Genomic DNA, 20448 nt, shown 5'->3' on the forward strand with positions numbered 1-20448 from the left:
CTTCATTGTGAAGTACCGGTGAAGACGCTGGACACCCAGGTTGAGGCACACGTATATTTATTTTCAGCTTATCGGTACAGGACAACACTAGAGGGGGTAGCGGCCCCCTCACCCGGATAACTGGGGATACCCCCTAGCTAATCTCACCTATCCCCAAGTCCTCCTCTAACGAGCTAGGGGAGGCTAACTGGCCCGACACTGGTGAGTCGGGCTACGGTCTCCGGAGTCCCAGGGTCTAACCCTGGTTCACGGAACCACGCCTCTGGCTCGCTCCTCTGCAGCCCTGACAAGGGCGGCGTCGAGGGGAGTCCAGGGCTCTAGCTAGAGGATCTTCACTCTTCCTCCTTTGTTCCCAGACTGAGCCCCGAGCTCTCTTTGTCCTCCCCCTTTATACCCCCCATCAGGATCACAACCCCCCAGGCTGCCTGATGCGGACGTCGCTGCGGGCACCCCCCCCGTGTACTCCCGTAACTCCGCCCACTGTGTTTGTTACCCATTGGATCGTATGCACTTACAGCCCTCCCGTAACAGCCCTACATCACCCCCCCCATTACAGCTCGCAGCCGTCCCGGCTGCAACAATTCCAAATAAAGGAACAATTACCCCTCGACCCCGTGTGTGCCTCATTTTTTCAACAAAATGCAAATAGCAGAACAACAACAAGAACAACAACCATACCCCCGAAGGGAATGTCCGGCGCACCCCCCCCCCCGCATAAATACGAAATCCGTAAGCACGTATGTACAACTAGCCAGGAACTCCCCCATCACACACAGCACACCCACGACACACAACGCACCCACAACACCCACACCGCGCCCACACAACACAACACACTCAGTGTGCAAGGAGCACACCACCGACGCAGCATACAGTAACCATGACACGTGAAGGAAAATAAATAAGAAAAGTTTTTTTTTTCTTTTTCTTCCTGCTGTATATTATAAGAGTCTGCGCATTTTAGCGCGCGTCCTTGCCGCAGGCCCGTCACACGGGGCAACCCCGGACGGCGGACCATCCGGTGGCGGCTGTCCCATTCGAGGTGAGGTCGCGATTGAAGTCGCGCGACTGTCGGCATCACCTGTGGGGGTTCCAGGGCGTGAGCCCGTCATTCCCGGTACACCTGTGGGTGGGACAGCCGGCAACACATCAGGCGAGAGCAGCGACGGACCCTCCGAGTCGGTCGACCCCCCACATGCTTGGCCTCGCGTGCGTGGCGTGGGCCCCCGCACCGCAACAAACGGCTTCAGCCTAGAGGGGTGTACAAACCACCGGCGCCTCCCCCATTGGATTCGAACGCACTGAGGCCTCAAAACCTCAACAACCTCGACGGGGCCCCGCCACGGGCGTACGAGTTTAGAGGAGGTCGCGAGTGGTACCTGGGGACAGTGCAGCCATGCCCTGTCCCCCGGCTTCCACTGCAGCACGTGCGCGCGAGCCAGTCTGAGGCGCTCGTTCGCCTTCTGACGCCTGTCAGAATTTAGCCTCGCCGCATCCCGCGCCTCAGTCAGTTTGTCAAGATTAAATTTAACGTGATCGTCCAATTTAGATTTGCCCAGCGGCACGGGGATCTGCAACTGTGCCCGAACAGGTGGGTCGGGTTCGCGGCCATACATAAGAAAGAAAGGTGAAAACCCCGTCGCAGCATGGGGAGCCAATCTGTATGCCGCTAGAACCCCTTGAATATGTAAGTCCCAATCAGCCTGTGAGTCCGAAACTTGCTGCGACAACATAGACGTGATGGTGCGATGCAGACGCTCGACCATCCCGTCCGTTTGCGGGTGATAGGGGGAGGTTCGAATTTTTTTCGTTCCCAGGAGATCACAGACTTGTTTTATGAGTTTCCCCGAAAAATTCCTACCCTGGTCGGTCAACAACCGCTCCGGGGCACCTTTGTCCATGACATAACCTTGGACAAAGGCGTCGACGATGGCTGCTGCCGACTGATTCGCCAGGGGCCAGGCCATAGGCCAGCGCGTAAAATATTCGACCCCAGTAAGCAAATATTTATTTCCCCTGGAGGTGGCGGGGAATGGCCCCAGAATATCCAGTGCGACCAGTTCATTTATTCTGGAGACCTGGATGGATTGCAAGGGCGGGTTCGACTCCCGTGCCGGTGGTTTGCGCTGCGCACACTGAGGGCATGCCGCCAACAGGTCAGTGACATCCTTTGTCATACCCGGCCAAAAAAAATTCAGCTGGAGCAAGGCGAGTGTTTTCTGGGTACCTAGGTGGAGGAGGCGCTCATGAGCAGCCCACACCACCTTACCTCGTAGGCCAGAAGGGACCACCAGCCGGTGACGCTGGGATTTCCCGTCCCAATGCATAAGCAAGCCCGCATGGGTTTCCCATGCGTCGGCATGACCCGTCACACGCCCCCTCTCCCCGGCGCGACGACGCAACGCGAGGAGGGAGGCATCCTCCAACTGGAGGCGCCCCCATTCATCAACGGGCAATCCAAGCAGGGAATCTCTCCCCTGTTCGGCGATATCAATGGGGACTACCGTTTCATCGTCGGCGGCCGCCGCCAGGACCGGAACCATCATGTCCCCTACTGGCTTGCAACGCCCCGACCCCAGGAGACATGCGCATTCGGAGGCGGTTGGCATCCGTGACAGAGCGTCAGCGTTGGTGTGGCGAACGCCCTTACGATAAGTGGTTTCAAAACTGAAATCCTGGAGGACCTCCAGCCATCGGGACAATTGTCCCGATGGCTGTTGAACCTTCAGGGCGTACTGCAGTGCCGCATGATCTGTGCGGACGGTGAAATGCCGACCGTACAGATATGGGCGATACTGTTGGATGAAATAGACAATTGCCAACAGTTCCCTACGGGTGACACAATATCTTTGCTCCGTTGGAGACAACACCCGACTGCCGTACGCGACCACCCGTTCCACGCCGTCAACCACCTGGGAAAGCACGCCTCCAATACCCGTGTTGCTCGCGTCGGTGTCGAGCAAAAACGGCCTCGAAAAATCTGGGTAAATCAAGGGAGGAGCCTTCACCAGCGCGTCCCGAAGGGAGCAGAAAGCAGCTTCCTCATCCTGACCCCAGTGGAACCGAACCCCTTTAGATGTTAACGCGTGTAGGGGTTTGGCAATCGTTGCAAAATTAGCGACGAAGCGTCGGTAATATGATGCGAAGCCAATAAAACTCCTGACCTCTCCCACCGAGGTGGGAGTCGGCCAGGAGCTGACACACTGCGTTTTGGCGGGATCGGTAGCAATACCCGAGCGCCCTACGATGTGCCCCAAATAACGCACCGACTCGCGTAACAAATGGCATTTTTGGGGCTTAAATTTCAAATTAGCAGCCCGCATCTTTAGGAAAACCGCCCGCAACCTCTGGAGATGTTCATCAAAAGTTTTACCAAAGACAATAACGTCATCCAAATAAATCAGGCACGATTCCCATTGCAATCCAGCCAAAACCAATTCCATCAATCGCTGGAAAGTTGCCGGCGCTGAGTGTAAGCCCATCGGCAACCGGTTGAATTGGAACAGGCCGTGCGGTGTACGGAAAGCAGTTTTAGGCTTAGAATCATCGTCCAGAGGAAGCTGCCAGAATCCCGAAAGTAAATCTAGTGTGGAGAAGAATCGCGCTCCCGCCAAAGCGTCCAGCGATTCGTCCATCCGTGGGAGCGGGTATGCGTCGGCAACCGAAATTTTATTAAGGCGCCGAAAATCAACGCAAAACCGCAACGAGCCGTCCTGCTTTTTAACCAGGACGATCGGCGCTCCCCACGGGCTGGTGGAGGGAGAAATGATGTCGGCGGCTAACATGTCATCAACAGCCGATTTGACATGGTCCTTTTCGGCGGGACTTAACCGAAACGGATTTTGGCGAATTGGCGCGCTGTCACCCGTGTCAATATGGTGACGCAGCAGGTGAGTGCAACCCAAATCATATTTATCACGACTGAAAACGTCGGAAAATTCCCTCAGTAGCGTTCTAAGCTGTTGGCGCTCTGAATTTGTCAGGTCCGTCGATCCCGCACAAAGCGCGTCGATCCACCCTTCATCGCTGTCCGAATGTGGGAGCATCCGGGAAGCAGTGCCAACGTGGTTCGCGACAGGTTCCTCGCAGGGCACTGGCGTCGCGTGAGCGAGCACCGTCCCTTGAGGAACCACCACCGTCTGCGATCCCACATTGAGGACCGCGATGAAAGGGTCCCCGTCCCCTCTTACGACGGTCTGGGCCGGAATCAAATGAGGCCTATTAACCCCGGCCCTAGACGGTCCCAGCAAAACACCCTGATCCCCTATGCCCTTAGCGAAGGGCCTACGAAGTTTCAGAGGCACTAGCATTTGAGCTCCCGGCGGCACACGAACAGTTTTAACGACGAACGCCGGTACCGTCGCGAACGCCGACCGAGCTGCCGCAGGGGATGGCAGGAACGCCATGCGCCGCCCCGATGGAAGCTCAATGCATCCTTGGTCGATCAAAATACGAATGGGCATTTTACCTAAGAAATCCGTCCCCAGCAGGCACGGAACCGCCAGCGAGGAGGAAACGAAAATCGGCCCCGACAATTTGATGTCCCCAATAGAAATTTGCGCTCGAATCTGTCCCATGATGCCGAGAGAGCCCCCGTTAGCGGCATAGAATGGGACGTTAACCGGCAGTAAAGGCCGGCTTTGTACGGGCAGAATATTGTAAATTAATTCCGAAATGATTGTCGCCGATGCCCCCGTATCGACCAAGATGCGTACTTCTACCCCGTCAATGTGTCCGACTACGGCCGACGACCCTGACGACGCGGCTACCACGCGATGGGCCAACACGGACCACTGTTTGGGCTCGATTTGAGTCCCCGCAGTGATCCGCGTTAGCCCCTCGCAACGCGACATCGGCCCCCCGTTTGTTGTGGTGCGAGAGCGTGCAACGGGTAGGTGCTTTGGCCAAACATGTGTGGTGCCGCGACTCGCCGGGTCATGTTGCTGGAGCTTGGGAGGAGGAGGCCCGGCGTCCCGTCGAGCCGTCGTCCCGCGCTGTCGAGGAGAGCGGCACCCCGAGGCGACGTGGCCCCGGACGCCGCAGTTGAAACACCGCGGGAGCCCCGGTGGAGACGACGGGCGGTTGAAACGGCTTGACCCGTCCCGGGCCGACCGTACTTCTTGCGCCTGTTGCCGTCGATGGTCGACGGCGAAGAGCTCCTCCGTCGGAAGGGTGGCTGCAGCCACCGCACGCCCTGCCGATGCCCTGCTGGCTTTCCGCCGCAGGGACAGAAGGTTGGCGTGAAGGAGGCGCGCCGCCTGAAGAGAGGTCATCTCGGCGTCCTCCTGTGCGACGACAGCGATGTCCAGGTCGTCTGCCAGGAGGAGTATTTTCTCCGTGACCATCGCGTCCACGCCATCGTCGTCCATACGGGGAAAAGCCGTCTTAGCCAGCGCTAGGAGGCTCGTCCTGTATGCCAGGGGCGACTCCTTCTCACCCCGCTTGCGCTCGTAGAACCGCTCTCTGCATTCCGCTGAAGGTCCATAGACCCCGGCCAGCAGCTGTAGTGCCTTCGGCAGAGTAGACCGCTTCTCTTTCGGCGCCGATGTGAGGGCGGCGAGCGCGTCTGCGTCGAGGAGCGCCGGCAGCGCGCAGAGGGCTTCATCGTCGGACCACCTTGCCATTTCTTGGTGGGCGATGAAGCGTCGCTGGAAGCCGCCCCAGTCGCCCTCTGCACCAACAAATTCTTTAAGCGGAGGCAGCCGTTGTTGTAGCGCAGCGTTCGCCTTGGACGTCTGTAGGCTGCTATCCCCGGGACTCGGCTGTGCGTCGGCGCGAATGGCAGATGGAATCGCCTGTCGCGGATGTGATGACGCTCCCTCCGCTGGAGATGACGCAGCTGTCCCAGCGAGAGCGGTGTCGGACCCAAGGTTGAGCCCGGCCACGCCCTCCGCAGCTGCCGTGACGATGGCGGGAAATTCAAAGCTTGAGTTTTCAGAAATGGCGGGAAGGCGCTCAGGTTGACGGCTCCCCTCGCCCCGTGGTGGACCACCAGCCCCCAGCCGCGTGATGTTTTCCAGCGTGGCGGCAGCGGCGTACAGTAGCTCCGCCAGTCTCTCGTGAGCCAGCCGTAGCGCGTCTGGCTGCGGCCCCTCTTCATGCCGATGCCCCGGTAGGAACGCGTCGGCCCCCGGCTGCGCCATGTCTTGGTGAGCCGCCTCGGGCTCAACGACTTCAGCAGTGTCCTCCTCCGGTACTCTGGCTCGAGCTGTCTGACGTGTTTCCATGTCCGTAGTACTTCTGACACCAGATGAAGTACCGGTGAAGACGCTGGACACCCAGGTTGAGGCACACGTATATTTATTTTCAGCTTATCGGTACAGGACAACACTAGAGGGGGTAGCGGCCCCCTCACCCGGATAACTGGGGATACCCCCTAGCTAATCTCACCTATCCCCAAGTCCTCCTCTAACGAGCTAGGGGAGGCTAACTGGCCCGACACTGGTGAGTCGGGCTACGGTCTCCGGAGTCCCAGGGTCTAACCCTGGTTCACGGAACCACGCCTCTGGCTCGCTCCTCTGCAGCCCTGACAAGGGCGGCGTCGAGGGGAGTCCAGGGCTCTAGCTAGAGGATCTTCACTCTTCCTCCTTTGTTCCCAGACTGAGCCCCGAGCTCTCTTTGTCCTCCCCCTTTATACCCCCCATCAGGATCACAACCCCCCAGGCTGCCTGATGCGGACGTCGCTGCGGGCACCCCCCCCGTGTACTCCCGTAACTCCGCCCACTGTGTTTGTTACCCATTGGATCGTATGCACTTACAGCCCTCCCGTAACAGCCCTACAATTGCAAGGCGAGCGTGCGTGTGACTGGTCATCCGGAACAGACCGCATGACGGACGCGATACGCAGACCACGAATTGGAATGAGACAACACAGCGACGATGCAACACTCCGCTGGCTCCTGACACGGTTATCTGTCTTGACCACAGCCTGAATGTGAAATTGTAGTTTAGTTGTTGCTCTGCATCTACTTAAGAAAGAAAGCCATAAGAAAGAAAGGCCCCTGGCGGGCCCCTGATGGCCTTTGGTGCGGTCCCCAACAATATACAAAAGTGAAAACACCCCCCCCCCGCCATCATGATCATCGTGCTGCTGTCAAACCCACAATGGTTTCAAATGTGTGGCGGCCCTCACACTGATAATGTCTTATCGGCAAAAGTTGCACACCCCCCCTCTCTGAAAATTAGTAAAGAACACTGATTTACATCATCAGTCACAAGAGGCAATGCATCTCAGAGGATTATTTCTCTCTCACTTGGTTAAATAACTGTTAGAGGATGAATCTCATCAGGATCTCATCCTAGTTAAGTAAATAATAACACAATTCTCATCTGGCGTGCGCTCCCAGCAATATGTTCAGGAGCAATATGCGAATGTTAATGTCTTTCTGGCCACGACGAGAGGACTTGAAGACAGAGGGAGTTTGTAATTTCGCGGTTCCTCCATTGAAGGAGGGCAGACTACAATGGTTTACTATATGGTCAATAGTTTCGGTTGCATGGCCACAATCGCAATACTTTGGCTTACCTACAATGCCCAGAGGTAAAACAACTGCACAATGAATTGACATCAGGTACGAGAGCAACGACTTTTAAAGCTATGATTTCTCTCCCACTTGGTAAAATAAAGAACTTCAGTTACTTGACTTCACAATGAAGATACAATGACAATGAAGATACATTGAATCTCAATAGTTTTTTTTTATCTGAATTAGTGATTGAAAGGACGTCAATTACTCAATGCATGTATTATGAATGTAAAATGGAAATAAACTGTTCATGTAAATCATAAGATCGAATCAATCTCAATAGGCTCTCACCTCTTTAATACAGAGCGCCATTCACAAGGGACAGTCTCAAAGGGTTCTCACCAGGTTTAAATAAAGGCAAGGCCGTAATTATAATCAAAATTGGAAGGGACACACCCCCCCCCCCCCCCCAATATTCAAATATGCTCAAAATGTCCCCCCCAATATATTGCTATTAAAAAAATAATTGCTATGCTATGTAAATAAAACAACAATTTGCTAAACCTTGGCCACAATATCTGGACTTGCCTTCAAATAATCAATGCATACATTCCTGTTCATATGACTGTGGTTATGGTTGCACTTTATTAATCCCTAATCTCTGCCATTACATACAATGAAACAAAAAATGGTAAAATAGAAAGTTAAAACAGAGCAATCTAATACAATACACTATTAGACATGATTGTAAAACATAAATAAAAAGTCCATCCCATGTGATAGTCAATTTTTAATATTTTAGGCAGGAAATGAGTTTTCAAATTTAGATATTTTTCTGGGTTGGGACCCCCAGACACCCTAGAAGATTTGGCCCCCCCAATGTTGACTCCATAGCTACGGCCTTGAATAAAGGACACCAGAAATAACATCTTTTGACTTTTACACGTTTCGGTTCTCAGAGATTAAGTAACAACAGCCAAACTATCTTGATGTAATTATTAAGTTATTATCGGTTTTATTTTATTTCATGAGATTAAAATGTAGTTTTAACTTCGAGGCAGAAAATGAGTGAAAGTTACAACACTTCGCGATTTATGTCCTTAATCTAATCAGTTGGGAACTCAAATTTCGATTCAGACTCTGACAGACTCTGTCTTCTCCACAGACCTGCTCTCCACCTGAGGACTGCTGCTTGCGTTGTGGCCGAAACGTCGTGAGAATTATTTTATTATGTTTTATTTTTTTATTATTTTTTTTATTTCCATTCTACGTGACTTTACCGAAAGAACCAAGAAGTTGGGAACTCGTTGAGATTCAATATCTCTTTACGAAACCAATACATTCATTATTGTAATCAATCGAGAACCCGTGATATTCATTACACTATATATTCATTCATTATTTAACAATGTAGGATCGGAGCTATATTACACTTCTCTTTGAAGTGCTCTTTATATAACCACGAGAATCCTCGAGAGATGTCTTCACTCCTTTAACAAGGCGAGATAACATATATTAATTTTACATTATTACCCTTTCTCTAACCAGGAAGGAGCTTATATAAATGACCCAATTATTATTCTTTATGCGGGTGAGAAATGTAATCTTCTTTCTGAAAGTGAGACCTTCAGTAAAGTAGATCAATTTATTTTATTTTATACCTACGTGACTTTACCGAAAGAACCAAAGAGTAAAGAACGTAGATCAAGTATTAACGTACATGGGATTTCACACCTCACTCATTATTTAAGTAAGGAAATAAATACATTTCACGTATTTATTCAAGAAGGTCTGCATCTCATGGCTCTTTTTCAGAAGAGTCCCGCCTCCCATTGTTTTGCGATTCCTTTTAGAACAGTGGGTCTCAGAGTGTGGTCCCCAGACGGTGATCCAGGTGAGCCACAGGCTGTGATACAAATGCAAGTTGATCCGGAAAATGTCTTTTTTTTATATACATTTTGTTTAGGACATTAATTAATATGTTACTTTAATTTTAAAATGAAGTTAGAAAAACTACCCTGATTAAACTACCCTAGCCCTAGGATCTAATTACTCCCCATGAAAAAAAAACACGTTATGGGTGCGTGTAAAAAATGTTTATGTTCCGGTAATATTAATCATTTGGTATGAGTGGTGTTTAGAGAGAAGTGCATGCGTTTTGTCACCAGGGGTGTGAGGCTGGGTGGTCCACGGAAAAGTTTGCTTCGGCTGAGTGGTCCGCGAGCCAAACACGTTTGAGAAACACTGCAATAGAGGAATGTGTGTTCACTCCACCCATCTTCACTCACGCCATCTCGTAGTCCTCATGCTGTGACCTCATCAATGGGGCATACGCCTATTCACTTGCAACGGCTTAGGGACTTCACAACCCCTGCTGGGCCAGCTCCCCGTTGGCTCAATAATGCTGAGGGACTGGAGGAAGCTTCCCCATTAATCAATGCTCAACTTGTGTTATACTGTATACTGCGCCTGGCCTTGGGACTCACGTCTGATCGCAGTTGTATTATGTTTTAGTATGACGATGTGGTGCTGGGTGCCCTGGCTCACCATCATAAAAGTACCAGTTCAAACACAGCTCGGATGTTAACTTAGCCCATCATTCCTTCAGGGTAGATTAAAGCGAGTACCACTTTGTGGTACGTCAACAGTACCTCTATGGAATGGCTTCCTTACCACATGTGTAATTTCAACTACTGGCGCGGGGCCGGCAATTGTGATGGGCACTTTGTCATGCTGATATGAACATAGTGACCCTTTTTGTTATAAAGGGCGTGAAGATGCTAGTAGGGGTGATGTCACGAGACACATATAATTAAAATCAAAAACCCCAGCCCTTTGTCAATCCACTTCTGAATGAAAGCATTCCCTTGCCGTGTAGGTGTTGAGAGTTGTTCGACTTGACAGTACTCCACTTCATACTTCACCGTGTTCGTCAGAGCAGAGCGATATGGATCAAATACTCAACCCTTGTACACGTCAACGTATAGAATGGCGTTTTTTCATTCAACACTCAACTATTTTAGGAACAAGATAATTTCTTGCCATACACAGTACTGCATATATTTTCACCAGTGAAGGTATGAATACTTTTTTAAATGGCCAAATTATTTGAATGATCTGGATGACATCGCCAATGCAATTTTAACTTTGAAGTTGTGTGTGGAATAATAAACCCCACTGATAGATTGAACTTTAAAACACTGTATTGAACATCCTGCCACAACACTGACCTCAAAGCATGGCCCCTGGTGTTCTGATAGTTCTGAAGATTGCCGACGCACTCTTCACTTCAACCCATGACCATAACTGACCTTTATAAAGGTGAACCTCGCTCATGACCTCCTACTAAAGGCTTACAAATGAAACAGCATCAGCAGCCTACTGTTCATCAATCCACTGCTATGTGAATAAATCCCCAATCCTTTGCCATCTCACGTGGTCCTGCATTGTAACAATCCACCTAGCACTTGCACAGGAGTTGATTTCACCACTCCGTCTTCTCGTAATATATCGTGCCCAAGCACCTTGCTTTCCTTAACAGCCAATGTAATGATAATTGGTTTGTTACCCTTTACTCTGGAAACAAAACTGACACCTTTTTTAACGAGGAGTCATGTTTACATAGACCACAATACCTGCAGTCAAAATGCAAACAAAAAACATAACTCTGATAATGTATGCACTGTCCTTGAAGTTGATTGGTCCACACCCGAGACAGCTTTCCTTAGAGCCTAGTCTCACATGGGTTGGACCAGATGACGCCAAAAGGCACACAACTCAAAGACAATGCACCATCAGAGTATAAGAGCTCGAGGTAAGCATTTACACCATTGGTACCTTATTTGCCAGTTAAAAATATGATAATTGTTTTTTTTAACCGTTTAATCTGGCAACAAAACTGACACCTTTTTTTTATCAGAGTTATGTTTTTTGTTTGCATTATGACTGCAAGTATTGTGGTCTATGGAAACATGACTTGTCGTAAAAAAAAGTGTCAGTTTTGTTGCCAGATTAAAGGGTAAAAAACCAATTACCATATTTTTTACTGGCAAATGAGGTACCAATGGAGCTAATGTGATGTCTAAAATTTGTTCAAGTTCTCCAATCGATGTGTTTTTATTTCTCTCAGTGCAATGTCTTTTCATGCATCTTTGCGCACTTTTCACATTGTTGTTGTTGTCATTGTCGATGTTTTCGATCCATATAATCAGTGTACACACTAACAATTATCTCCTTTAAAATATATTGCACTCGAGGCCAGGATGGATATGCATATGCGCCATTAAAATTTTTTTAATCGAATGCATTCGATTCATGGGGTGCAGTGAGTATGGAGAAGTGTATTGTATATCTGAATGAGTGGGGAGTGATTTCTCCTACTTGTGCAGCAATTGGAAGCCCACAGTCAGCGTCGAGCGCTCTCGAGGCAGTCCTCGTTTTCACTCGAGGGAACTTCTGAGAGCGACAACCACGAGAGTTAAATTCCAGCAAGAACAACCATCCATACGCGCGGCTTTCTGCGATGCCTTTTAAACGTGCGCTTCGTCTTCAACGACCAGTGCCGGATTATCCCAGTAGCAAAAGTAGCTACATAATGCTACAGGCCCCGCACTTTCAAGGGATCAGCGCCAAATGCTTTCAAGTTATGAATTCCGTGTCAGTGATTCTGCACTTGCTCTATTATTATAGTACTAAACCACCTTAAACTTTTATAAACGACTGGATGTTTAAGGTTAGCGATTTGTCGTATTATCTGGCTGTATAGCAAATTAAAAAATACAATTACTTTACTATGCAAGTTAAACATTTATGTGTCTTAATATTTACGTGTTTTTATTTAACATAGGGCCCCTTAATAACATATGCTACAGACTCCGCACTAGATTAATCGCTCACACGCCAGGCGCGACGAGACCACGCGGGTTTGCAGAGTGGCTCTGCCACGGAAAATGCAGGCAACCCCTTTGCACTGCGGCTCTTTAAGGACTGGCTTCGTGACCATTATTTATGAAGGAAACACCGTCTCGTATCCACGTGCATTGTGGCTCTTGAAATATCGAGGGATTTCTTTGTTGCTGAATTCTAACAAAAATGACTATTCTTGTTATTTTGGTTTCCGACCCCCGATTCTAGGATGAGTCCCCAATAGCAACACACCTTTATATGAATGTTTCGTTAATTGTGCAACATCGTTCCTTTAATAATCACGACCCCATGTAACGTACGAAAAGGCAGATGGACAGGGCTACAATGCATTACCCGCTTTCAGCCTCACCTTGAAAGCGTTAGAAACCAGTGCCTCCTCCAGGCACGCCGTTTAAAAGTCACGTGCTCGTCATCATCAGCCTTGGTCAAGCCACTGCTGGATGAAGAGCTCCACAATCGGCCGCCATCGCCAATTCTCCTGTGATATAATAATCCACCCTGCTCCATCTCATCGGTGCACATCCTCTCTGATGCGTGTTGCAAATCCTTGGCTGTCACACCGCTTAACACGTAGCAGGCTTTCGCGACCAATATTATTCATAATACAGGTTTTTGGGTCAGACCACGTTATTTATAAATGTGTCGTAACCCTCCACCACCCGACACGGCCAAACAGTAAAAACTGTGTCACGTTTTCAAAGGACCAATTAATTGACTTCTTTAGCCCACCGTGTACTGAAGAGAGAATCAACAGCATTTAAAAATGTGAGTACGACGTTTCGCTGGTAATTACAATCAGCTTCATCGGGCAAGAATGGTGAAGCTCTCCTGTTGCTTCCGGCCTTAAATAGAGCAGCATCAGAGTGACGTCATCATTTAATTCAATTCAATCTGGTGCAGTGATTCGAAGCAACAATTGAATGATTAACAATAATTGGAACAACAATTGAATGATTACCAATCATTGAAATAACAATTTAATGATTACCAATCTATATCATTACAATACCCTCCCCCTCCTTGCCTCGAATCAATGCACCAGATTGAATTGAATTAAATGATGACGTCACCCTGATGCTGCTCTATTTAAGACCGGAAGCAACAGGAGAGCTTCACCATTCTTGCCCGATGAAGCTGATTGTACTCAAATTTTAAAATGCTGTTGATTCTCTCTTCAGCACACCGGTGGGCTAAAGAAGTCAATTAATTTGTCCTTTGAAAGCGTAACACATTGTTTTACTGTTTGGCCGTGTCGGGTGGTGGAGGGTTACGACACATTTATAAGTAACGCGATCTGACCCAAAAACCTATATTATGAATGTCACACCGCTGTTTATTCTTCAACATCAGCCACCATCCCTTTTAGCATTTTGTCCTGCACAAGTACACTTTCCTCAAGAGTCTGAATTTAGTCTCGAGCTTCTGTTCTCTCCGAGTGCACGTGTTTAAGTTGACCACACGGGGGGAATCGTGCAGCTGTGGGGGTCGCTAGCCCCCGAGATCCCTCCCTCGATAATACTAACGGCCGGACTAACATCATCAATCGCCCCCCCGCTGCTAAGCGAACCGCCGCTAGGCTCCTCACCCAGGGTGTGGGAGCCGTCACCCGAGGGTTCCCCTCCACCGCGGGTCCGCGTAGCAGGCATGGATAACCACGCACGCGCACACCCACACACAGCTCTGCACGGCACTCACCCAACCCTGACCACTCACGTTAGGATCGCGCACCTGTGTTACACACGTCGTGAACGTGCGCGCACACACGCATACAGCTCCACACGCGATACCCACTCCTGCGCCGCTCTGCGCCGCGCTGGCCGCCCACGTTACGATCGCGCACCTTGGGCACGCCGATTACGCACGCCGAGAGCTTACGCAAGTAACGAGCGCACGCAAGCGGGGCACACGCCGACACGACGACTCGTCCCCTCCCCCACTCGCGCGTGCACGTCAACACAAATATCGTACAAGGACGATTCTCCTCTCACACGGCTGCGTAGTCACGCCAACACACCAAAAGTGCTCTCCCCGGGCGTTAACGCACACACCTCCGTACCCGCACAATCGTACAGAGACCACGGCCTTTATGCGTACAACGACCACACACTCGCGAATGCAGTGCACGCTAATACCACGTTCCAAAAACACCCAACAACACGGTTTTGTTACTACGCTCGAGATTTTATTAGCCCTTGCTAACCAACCGAGCCACCCGTGTGTGTGTGCGGGACAGCAAGGCGCTTCTAACCCACACTCTGGTGCCGTGTAGCCCTATTCTATGCTGCGCTCTCTGCTAAACCGCTTTCCTACTCGTCCTTACCCCGAACTAACCCTCTCCTACGGATCCTACCCTCCGCTCTGAGGTGTTGTAAGGCGCGCAACACGATACCGTCTGTAGTCCTTGGTGACCTTGCGGCGCTCAGATCGTCCTGCAGACAATCTAGCGGCTCGCCCGATGACTCCTTCGTCGCTGACCCCGTGTCCAAACTCCAGAAGAAGAGAGTTCCCTACTGCCCCTGCGTTTTCTTTTAAACTATTCACATCAAAGGCTAGGCGCCCCCGTCCCGACCGCCTTGGTCTCTCGACCAATCCTGAGCCTAGGATTTCCCGCTCTTTTGCGATCCCGCCGGCCTTTGAACTTTCGACCAATCAGTCGTCCCGGTTCCTGATCCCAGCTATCTGCCTTGCTGACCCGTGTTTGTGTTTGTATGCGTTTCTAACTGCGGGGCTCTCTGAGCTCGCCGTGGTCGTGCGATCTCAAATCCGCCCACGGCGCCGCAGTGTTACTTGGCCTGGGAAGGGTCCTGTCCAATTCCCTGGCCCTGAGAAACCGTGGGGTAACCCCCCTAGGGGGCCCTCGGGTGAAAACTCAGGGTAGGTGACCCGACCACGAGGCCCTACGTGGGTGCGGGTGCGTGTTTATGTGGGGGGGGTGATGGGGGGCAGTGCGGCGGTGGAAGCCGGGCGGCTCCCTGGCTCGGCCGAGCGGCCCCGTCGCTGTGGCACCACATAGCCCCCCGGGGTGCCAGTCCCCGTCCCGGGTTGACTGGAGCACCTCGCCTGGGTTGCCCCCACGAGGTATCGCCGCGGGGTCCGCGGGATTCGCCCGGCCCTTGTGGCTGGCCTCGGGGGTGGCGGCTCCGTCTCCTGGGGCTCCGGCGGTGGTCTCCTCCTCCATTCCAACGGCTCCCCTCGGTCTCTGGCACCTGCGGGCTGGGGAACAAACTCAGAGGCGGTGGGGTTTAAGGGTCGCCGTCCTCGTCGCCCCCGGCCCCGCCCGGGGCCCCTCGGAGCCCGGGGCTCCGTGGGGCCCATATACTGCGCGAGGCCCCCGGGCACGGGGGGTAGGGGGACCCCGGGGTTTCGGGGTACTTGGACGGCGGGGCTCCCCCCCTCGGGGGCTGCTCGCCACGGCTTCAGTCGGCGGATGTTGACCACCATCTCCCGGCCCCTCTCTCCTCCCTGAATCAGCACCGTCCATGGTGAGATCTGCCGTCTCACAATCCAGGGTCCTCGCCAGTAGGTGGTCAGCTTCCCCACCTGTCCGGCACCGACGCGGGGAGTGTACAGCCACACCTCGGAGCCCGCAGTGTAGAAGGGGGGCTCCATACGGGGTCGGGCGCCCTGCTCTTGCCGCTGGTGCGCGGCCTCTCCGTGCGGGTAGGCTCGGCCCCTGGCCCCTCGCAGGGTCTCCAGCAAGTGCTCCACGGGGTGGCTCCCTTCCTCCCGTTGCGGCGGAGGGACACCGAACAGCAGATCTGCGGGCAGGCGAGACTCGCGACCAAACATCATTAGGAACGGGGTCTGTCCTGTAGATGTGTGAACGGCGGTGGTGTAGGCGAACAGGGCATAGGGGAGGTGTTCGTCCCAGTCCTGTTGATTCGCGGCCGCCATGCGTTTAAGCTTCCCGGCCAGAGTCTGGTTCATCCTCTCTACCATCCCGTTCGCCTGGGGGTGATATGCCGTGGTTCGGTCCTTCTGGATCCCGAACTCTCGGCACAGCGCCTGGAATAGTTCGGCCTCGAATTCACTACCCTGGTCGGTAATGACTCGTTCGGGGATCCCGCACTTAAGTACGTAGTTTTCCACGAAGGCCCGGGCCACTACGAGGGCTGTTTTATCCGGGATAGCCACCGCCACGGGGTAGCGGGTGAAGTACTCCACCGCTACAAGAATATATCGGTTGCCCCGGTGGGATCGTGGAAAGGGCCCTTGCAGGTCGATTCCGACCAACTGATTCGTCCGACTGACTCGGAACGGCCTCAGGGGTACCTGGTACCTCGCCGGCTTTTGCCCACACTGCTGACAGGCCCGGCAGCCCTGCACCCAGGCGGCCACATCTTGCGCCAATTTAGGCCAGAGATACTGGCGACGCAGAGTCTCCCGGGTGCGCCGTTCCCCATCATGGCCCCCGAGCGGGTGGTCGTGTACCAGTCGTAGCAGCTGGGGTCGCACCTGGGCAGGAACACAGATACACCCCGGCTGGCCGGCCTCGGTTAACTCCCGTACCACTCCGTTCTGTACACACAACCGGGCATACAAACCGCTCCAGGGTCCTGGTAGGGCGCTCTTTTCCTCCCGCAGTGCCGCCTCCACTGCCGCCAGATCCGGATCTCGCTGCTGGGTCTGTCTCAGCTGCTCGTCGTTTAGGCCCGGGAAGGCACAGCCGACGTCCTCCTGGGTCCGTCCGATCGGGTCCCGAGCCGCGGGTCCCGCGCTTGCCGGGCGGTCGACGGGATCCTCAGTGCCACCTGCGAGGGTCTCTGTGGCGCACACTGCACTCTCTCTCGGGGGGGGGAGTTTAGTTTCCGCGCGCTCCTTGGGTTCTGCTGCCTGGCGGCAGCGTCCCCCCGTGAAGCACGGGCAGGCGTCTCCCTCCCTCGTCTCAGCGCGCACCGCGGGCCGTCTTGACAAGGCGTCCGCGTTCGCGTGTGTCCGCCCCGCTCGGTACTCGATCTGCAGGTTGTACTCCTGCAGCTGCGCCAGCCATCGAGCCATCTGCCCCCGCGGTTCCTTGAATGTAAGGAGGAACTGCAGTGCATAATGATCGGTGCGCACACGACATTTCCTGCCGTACAAGTACGGTCGGAACTGTTTACACGCGAAAATTACAGCATACAGTTCCTGACGGGTTACACAATAGTTCAGTTCGGCCCCGCTCAGGGTCCGACTGGCGTACGCGATGACCCGCTCCGTCCCACCCTGCACTTGCGACAGCACCGCGCCCAGCCCACTGCTGCAGGCGTCAGTGTCCAAAATAAAATCGGTGGTGAAATCTGGGAAAGCCAAGGTGGGGGTGTGGGTGAGGTGGTCTTTGAGTGTGGTGAAAGCCGTCTGGCAGGCCTCCGACCACTGATAGGGGTTCTTAGGGGAGGTGAGTTGGGTGAGGGGGCGTGCAATCTCACTGAATCCCTTTACAAATCGACGGTAATAAGTGGCGAGTCCCAAGAATGACCTGATCTCCGTCAGGTTCCTCGGCCGCGGCCAATCCACTACGGCACGCACCTTCTCGGGATCGGTGCTCACCCCTGCCTCGCTGACTCGGTGTCCGAGGTACCCCACCTCGCGTTGCGCAATGTAACACTTACGTGGCTTGAGCTTGAGATGGGCTGCTCGCAGTCGCTGGAATACTTCCCGCAGCCTGGACCAGTGTTCGGACAGCGACCTACTGAACACTATTACGTCGTCCAGGTAAATCAGGCACTGTTCCCACTGCAAGCCCCGCATCACCAACTCCATCAACCGCTGGAACGTCGCGGGCGCGTTAGTGAGTCCGAACGGCAACACTCGAAACTCAAACAGGCCCATCGGGGTGGTGAATGCTGTTTTTGGCCGATCCTCCTCCGTCATCTCCACCTGCCAGTAACCGGACGCCAGATCGAGGGTGGAAAAATACCGCGCTCCTGCGAGACTGTCGAAGGTGTCGTCGATGCGTGGGATGGGAAAAGCGTCGCCGAGGGTGACTGCGTTCAATTTTCGGTAATCAACGCAGAACCGAGTCGATCCGTCCTTTTTCGTTACCAGTACCACCGGGGCAGACCAAGGGCTCGCGGAGGGCTGGATTATGTTATCGCGTAGCATATCCGTGACTGCCTCTTTGATCTGGGTCCGTTCAGGCGCGCCCACTCGGTATGCGGGGAGTTTGATGGGTCGGGCTGCACCTGTGTCAATTTGGTGCTTGACCAGGTCGGTCCGGCCCACGTCCGAATCGTGCTCACTGAACACGTCGGCGTACTCCCGCAATAACCCGCGCAGCTGATCGGCCTCCCCCTTAGGTAAGGCTGCCCAAGGCACATGTAGCGCATCCTGCAGGGGAACAATCTCGGCTCGGGGGGTCGGGCCGACTCGCCAGGCCAGATCCTGGCTGTCCTCGGGGCGGCCAGGGTCCTCCGCCCAGAGTGCGAACACCGAGTCGTTCGAGTGGCGAGCGTGCAGGGGGTGTACGGTGGCTACCGGGGTGCGTCGTCGTATCATTGCCGGGGTACTGTGTGGGTTAAACACACGTATAAACAGCCGGCCCCCATCTGCGTTTACCAGTGTGGCTGACCCTACCACCCCGTATCGCGATGCCAACTCCGGGTGAGGAGTCAGCATTACCTCGCCCGATGGTCGGTGGGTTGGGTCGGTGGAGAGGGTTGCCACTGGCACCAGCATCTCGGCGAGAGGCCCGATGGTGACGGCCGACACCAGCGTAGCGGCCACGGGTGTGAAGCGTGGGCGATTCGGCTCCTGTCCTAGGAACGGAATCCGCTCCCCGCTGCCCTCCACCGTAGCGCATCGTTGCCGGGGCTGTACGTTAAGTCCCAACTTTTCCAGGAGGTCCGTTCCTGCAATGCACTCGTGGCACAACACACTCGAAACGTAGAATTCCTGTGTGCACACCTGGTTTCCTAGACGGACCTCGAGGGAGACCTTCCCCAGCAACCCCATCCCGGCTCCGCTTGCCGTGTGCAGCGCGCGATCCGGGGCCTGCAGGCAGCCCACGTCCACCCCGAGCATGCTGCAGTGCGCGGCGCTCATGAGAGAGGCCACGGCGCCCGTGTCCAACAGGATCCGGGTGCGCTGCCCGTTCACCTGGCCTTCCACCAGCGACGTGGCTCCCGTTATCCCTGCCACCAGCTCCCGCAGCCAATCGCCCGAGGTCCATGCGCCCTTGGGTGTTGTCGTTGTAACCTGTTTATGGATCACTCGCTCGCCATTATTATTACAGCTGGTTTGGGTCGGGTCTACGTCGATTTCATCCCCTGGTGGTCCCCTCTCTAGGGGGGGCTTAGTGTTTGACCTATGCATCGGCCTCGCACGGGCGCGCTGAGGGCAGTCCCTCATGAGATGCCCTCGACGGTCGCACACATAACACGTCCTGGGAGGAGTGGCGGCTCTGTGGCGAACTTTCTGCCCACTCCCTCCTCCCCCCGTGCGCTGTTGCTCATACTCTGCTTCTAGTCGGGCTATCCTCCCAGTTAATCCTCCTACCTCGGCCTGGACCGTCTCTACCATTGTCTCCAGCGCAGTCATGTGTGCCCGTACTTGGGTTACCTTGTTGTCTACTTGGGTTACCCTGTCACCTACCTGGGTTACCCTGTCACCTACCTGGGTTACCTGGCCGGAGACATCCTTTATACCCGTTTGTATACCGGCAACCCATCCCGGGGTTGTCTCGCGGGACACTGGAGGTTCTCTTTCCCGGCCCCTTACCGTCCTCGCGAGCTCCTGTTCCTCCTCCTCGTCTTCCGAGAGCAGGCTCGCAATGGCGCGCTCTCGTCCCAGCCCCCGGAGCTGCGCGCGTTCGCTGTGAATTCTTTCACACTTACGTGCGCGCTCGACAAGGGTGTTAAAGGGAAGACGTGGGCAGCTCATGTCTGGCTGCCACCACGCCGTGCGAGACAGGTACCGCTGGATTTTCTCGGCAGCCAGTTCCTCAATAACCTCAGTTGCGTACCCCGGGCGTGCGATCTTTGTTAACTCGCGCACATCCTCGGCGTAATCACGGAGATCTTCGCCAGGTTGGCGACGGCGCGCCTCTAAGGCCGATTTTGCTTCCTCCTCGTCACGCGTG

The sequence above is a fragment of the Lampetra planeri genome, chromosome 4 (genome assembly GCF_965212315.1).
Source record: "Lampetra planeri chromosome 4, kcLamPlan1.2.h2, whole genome shotgun sequence".
Taxonomy (NCBI): domain Eukaryota; kingdom Metazoa; phylum Chordata; class Hyperoartia; order Petromyzontiformes; family Petromyzontidae; genus Lampetra; species Lampetra planeri.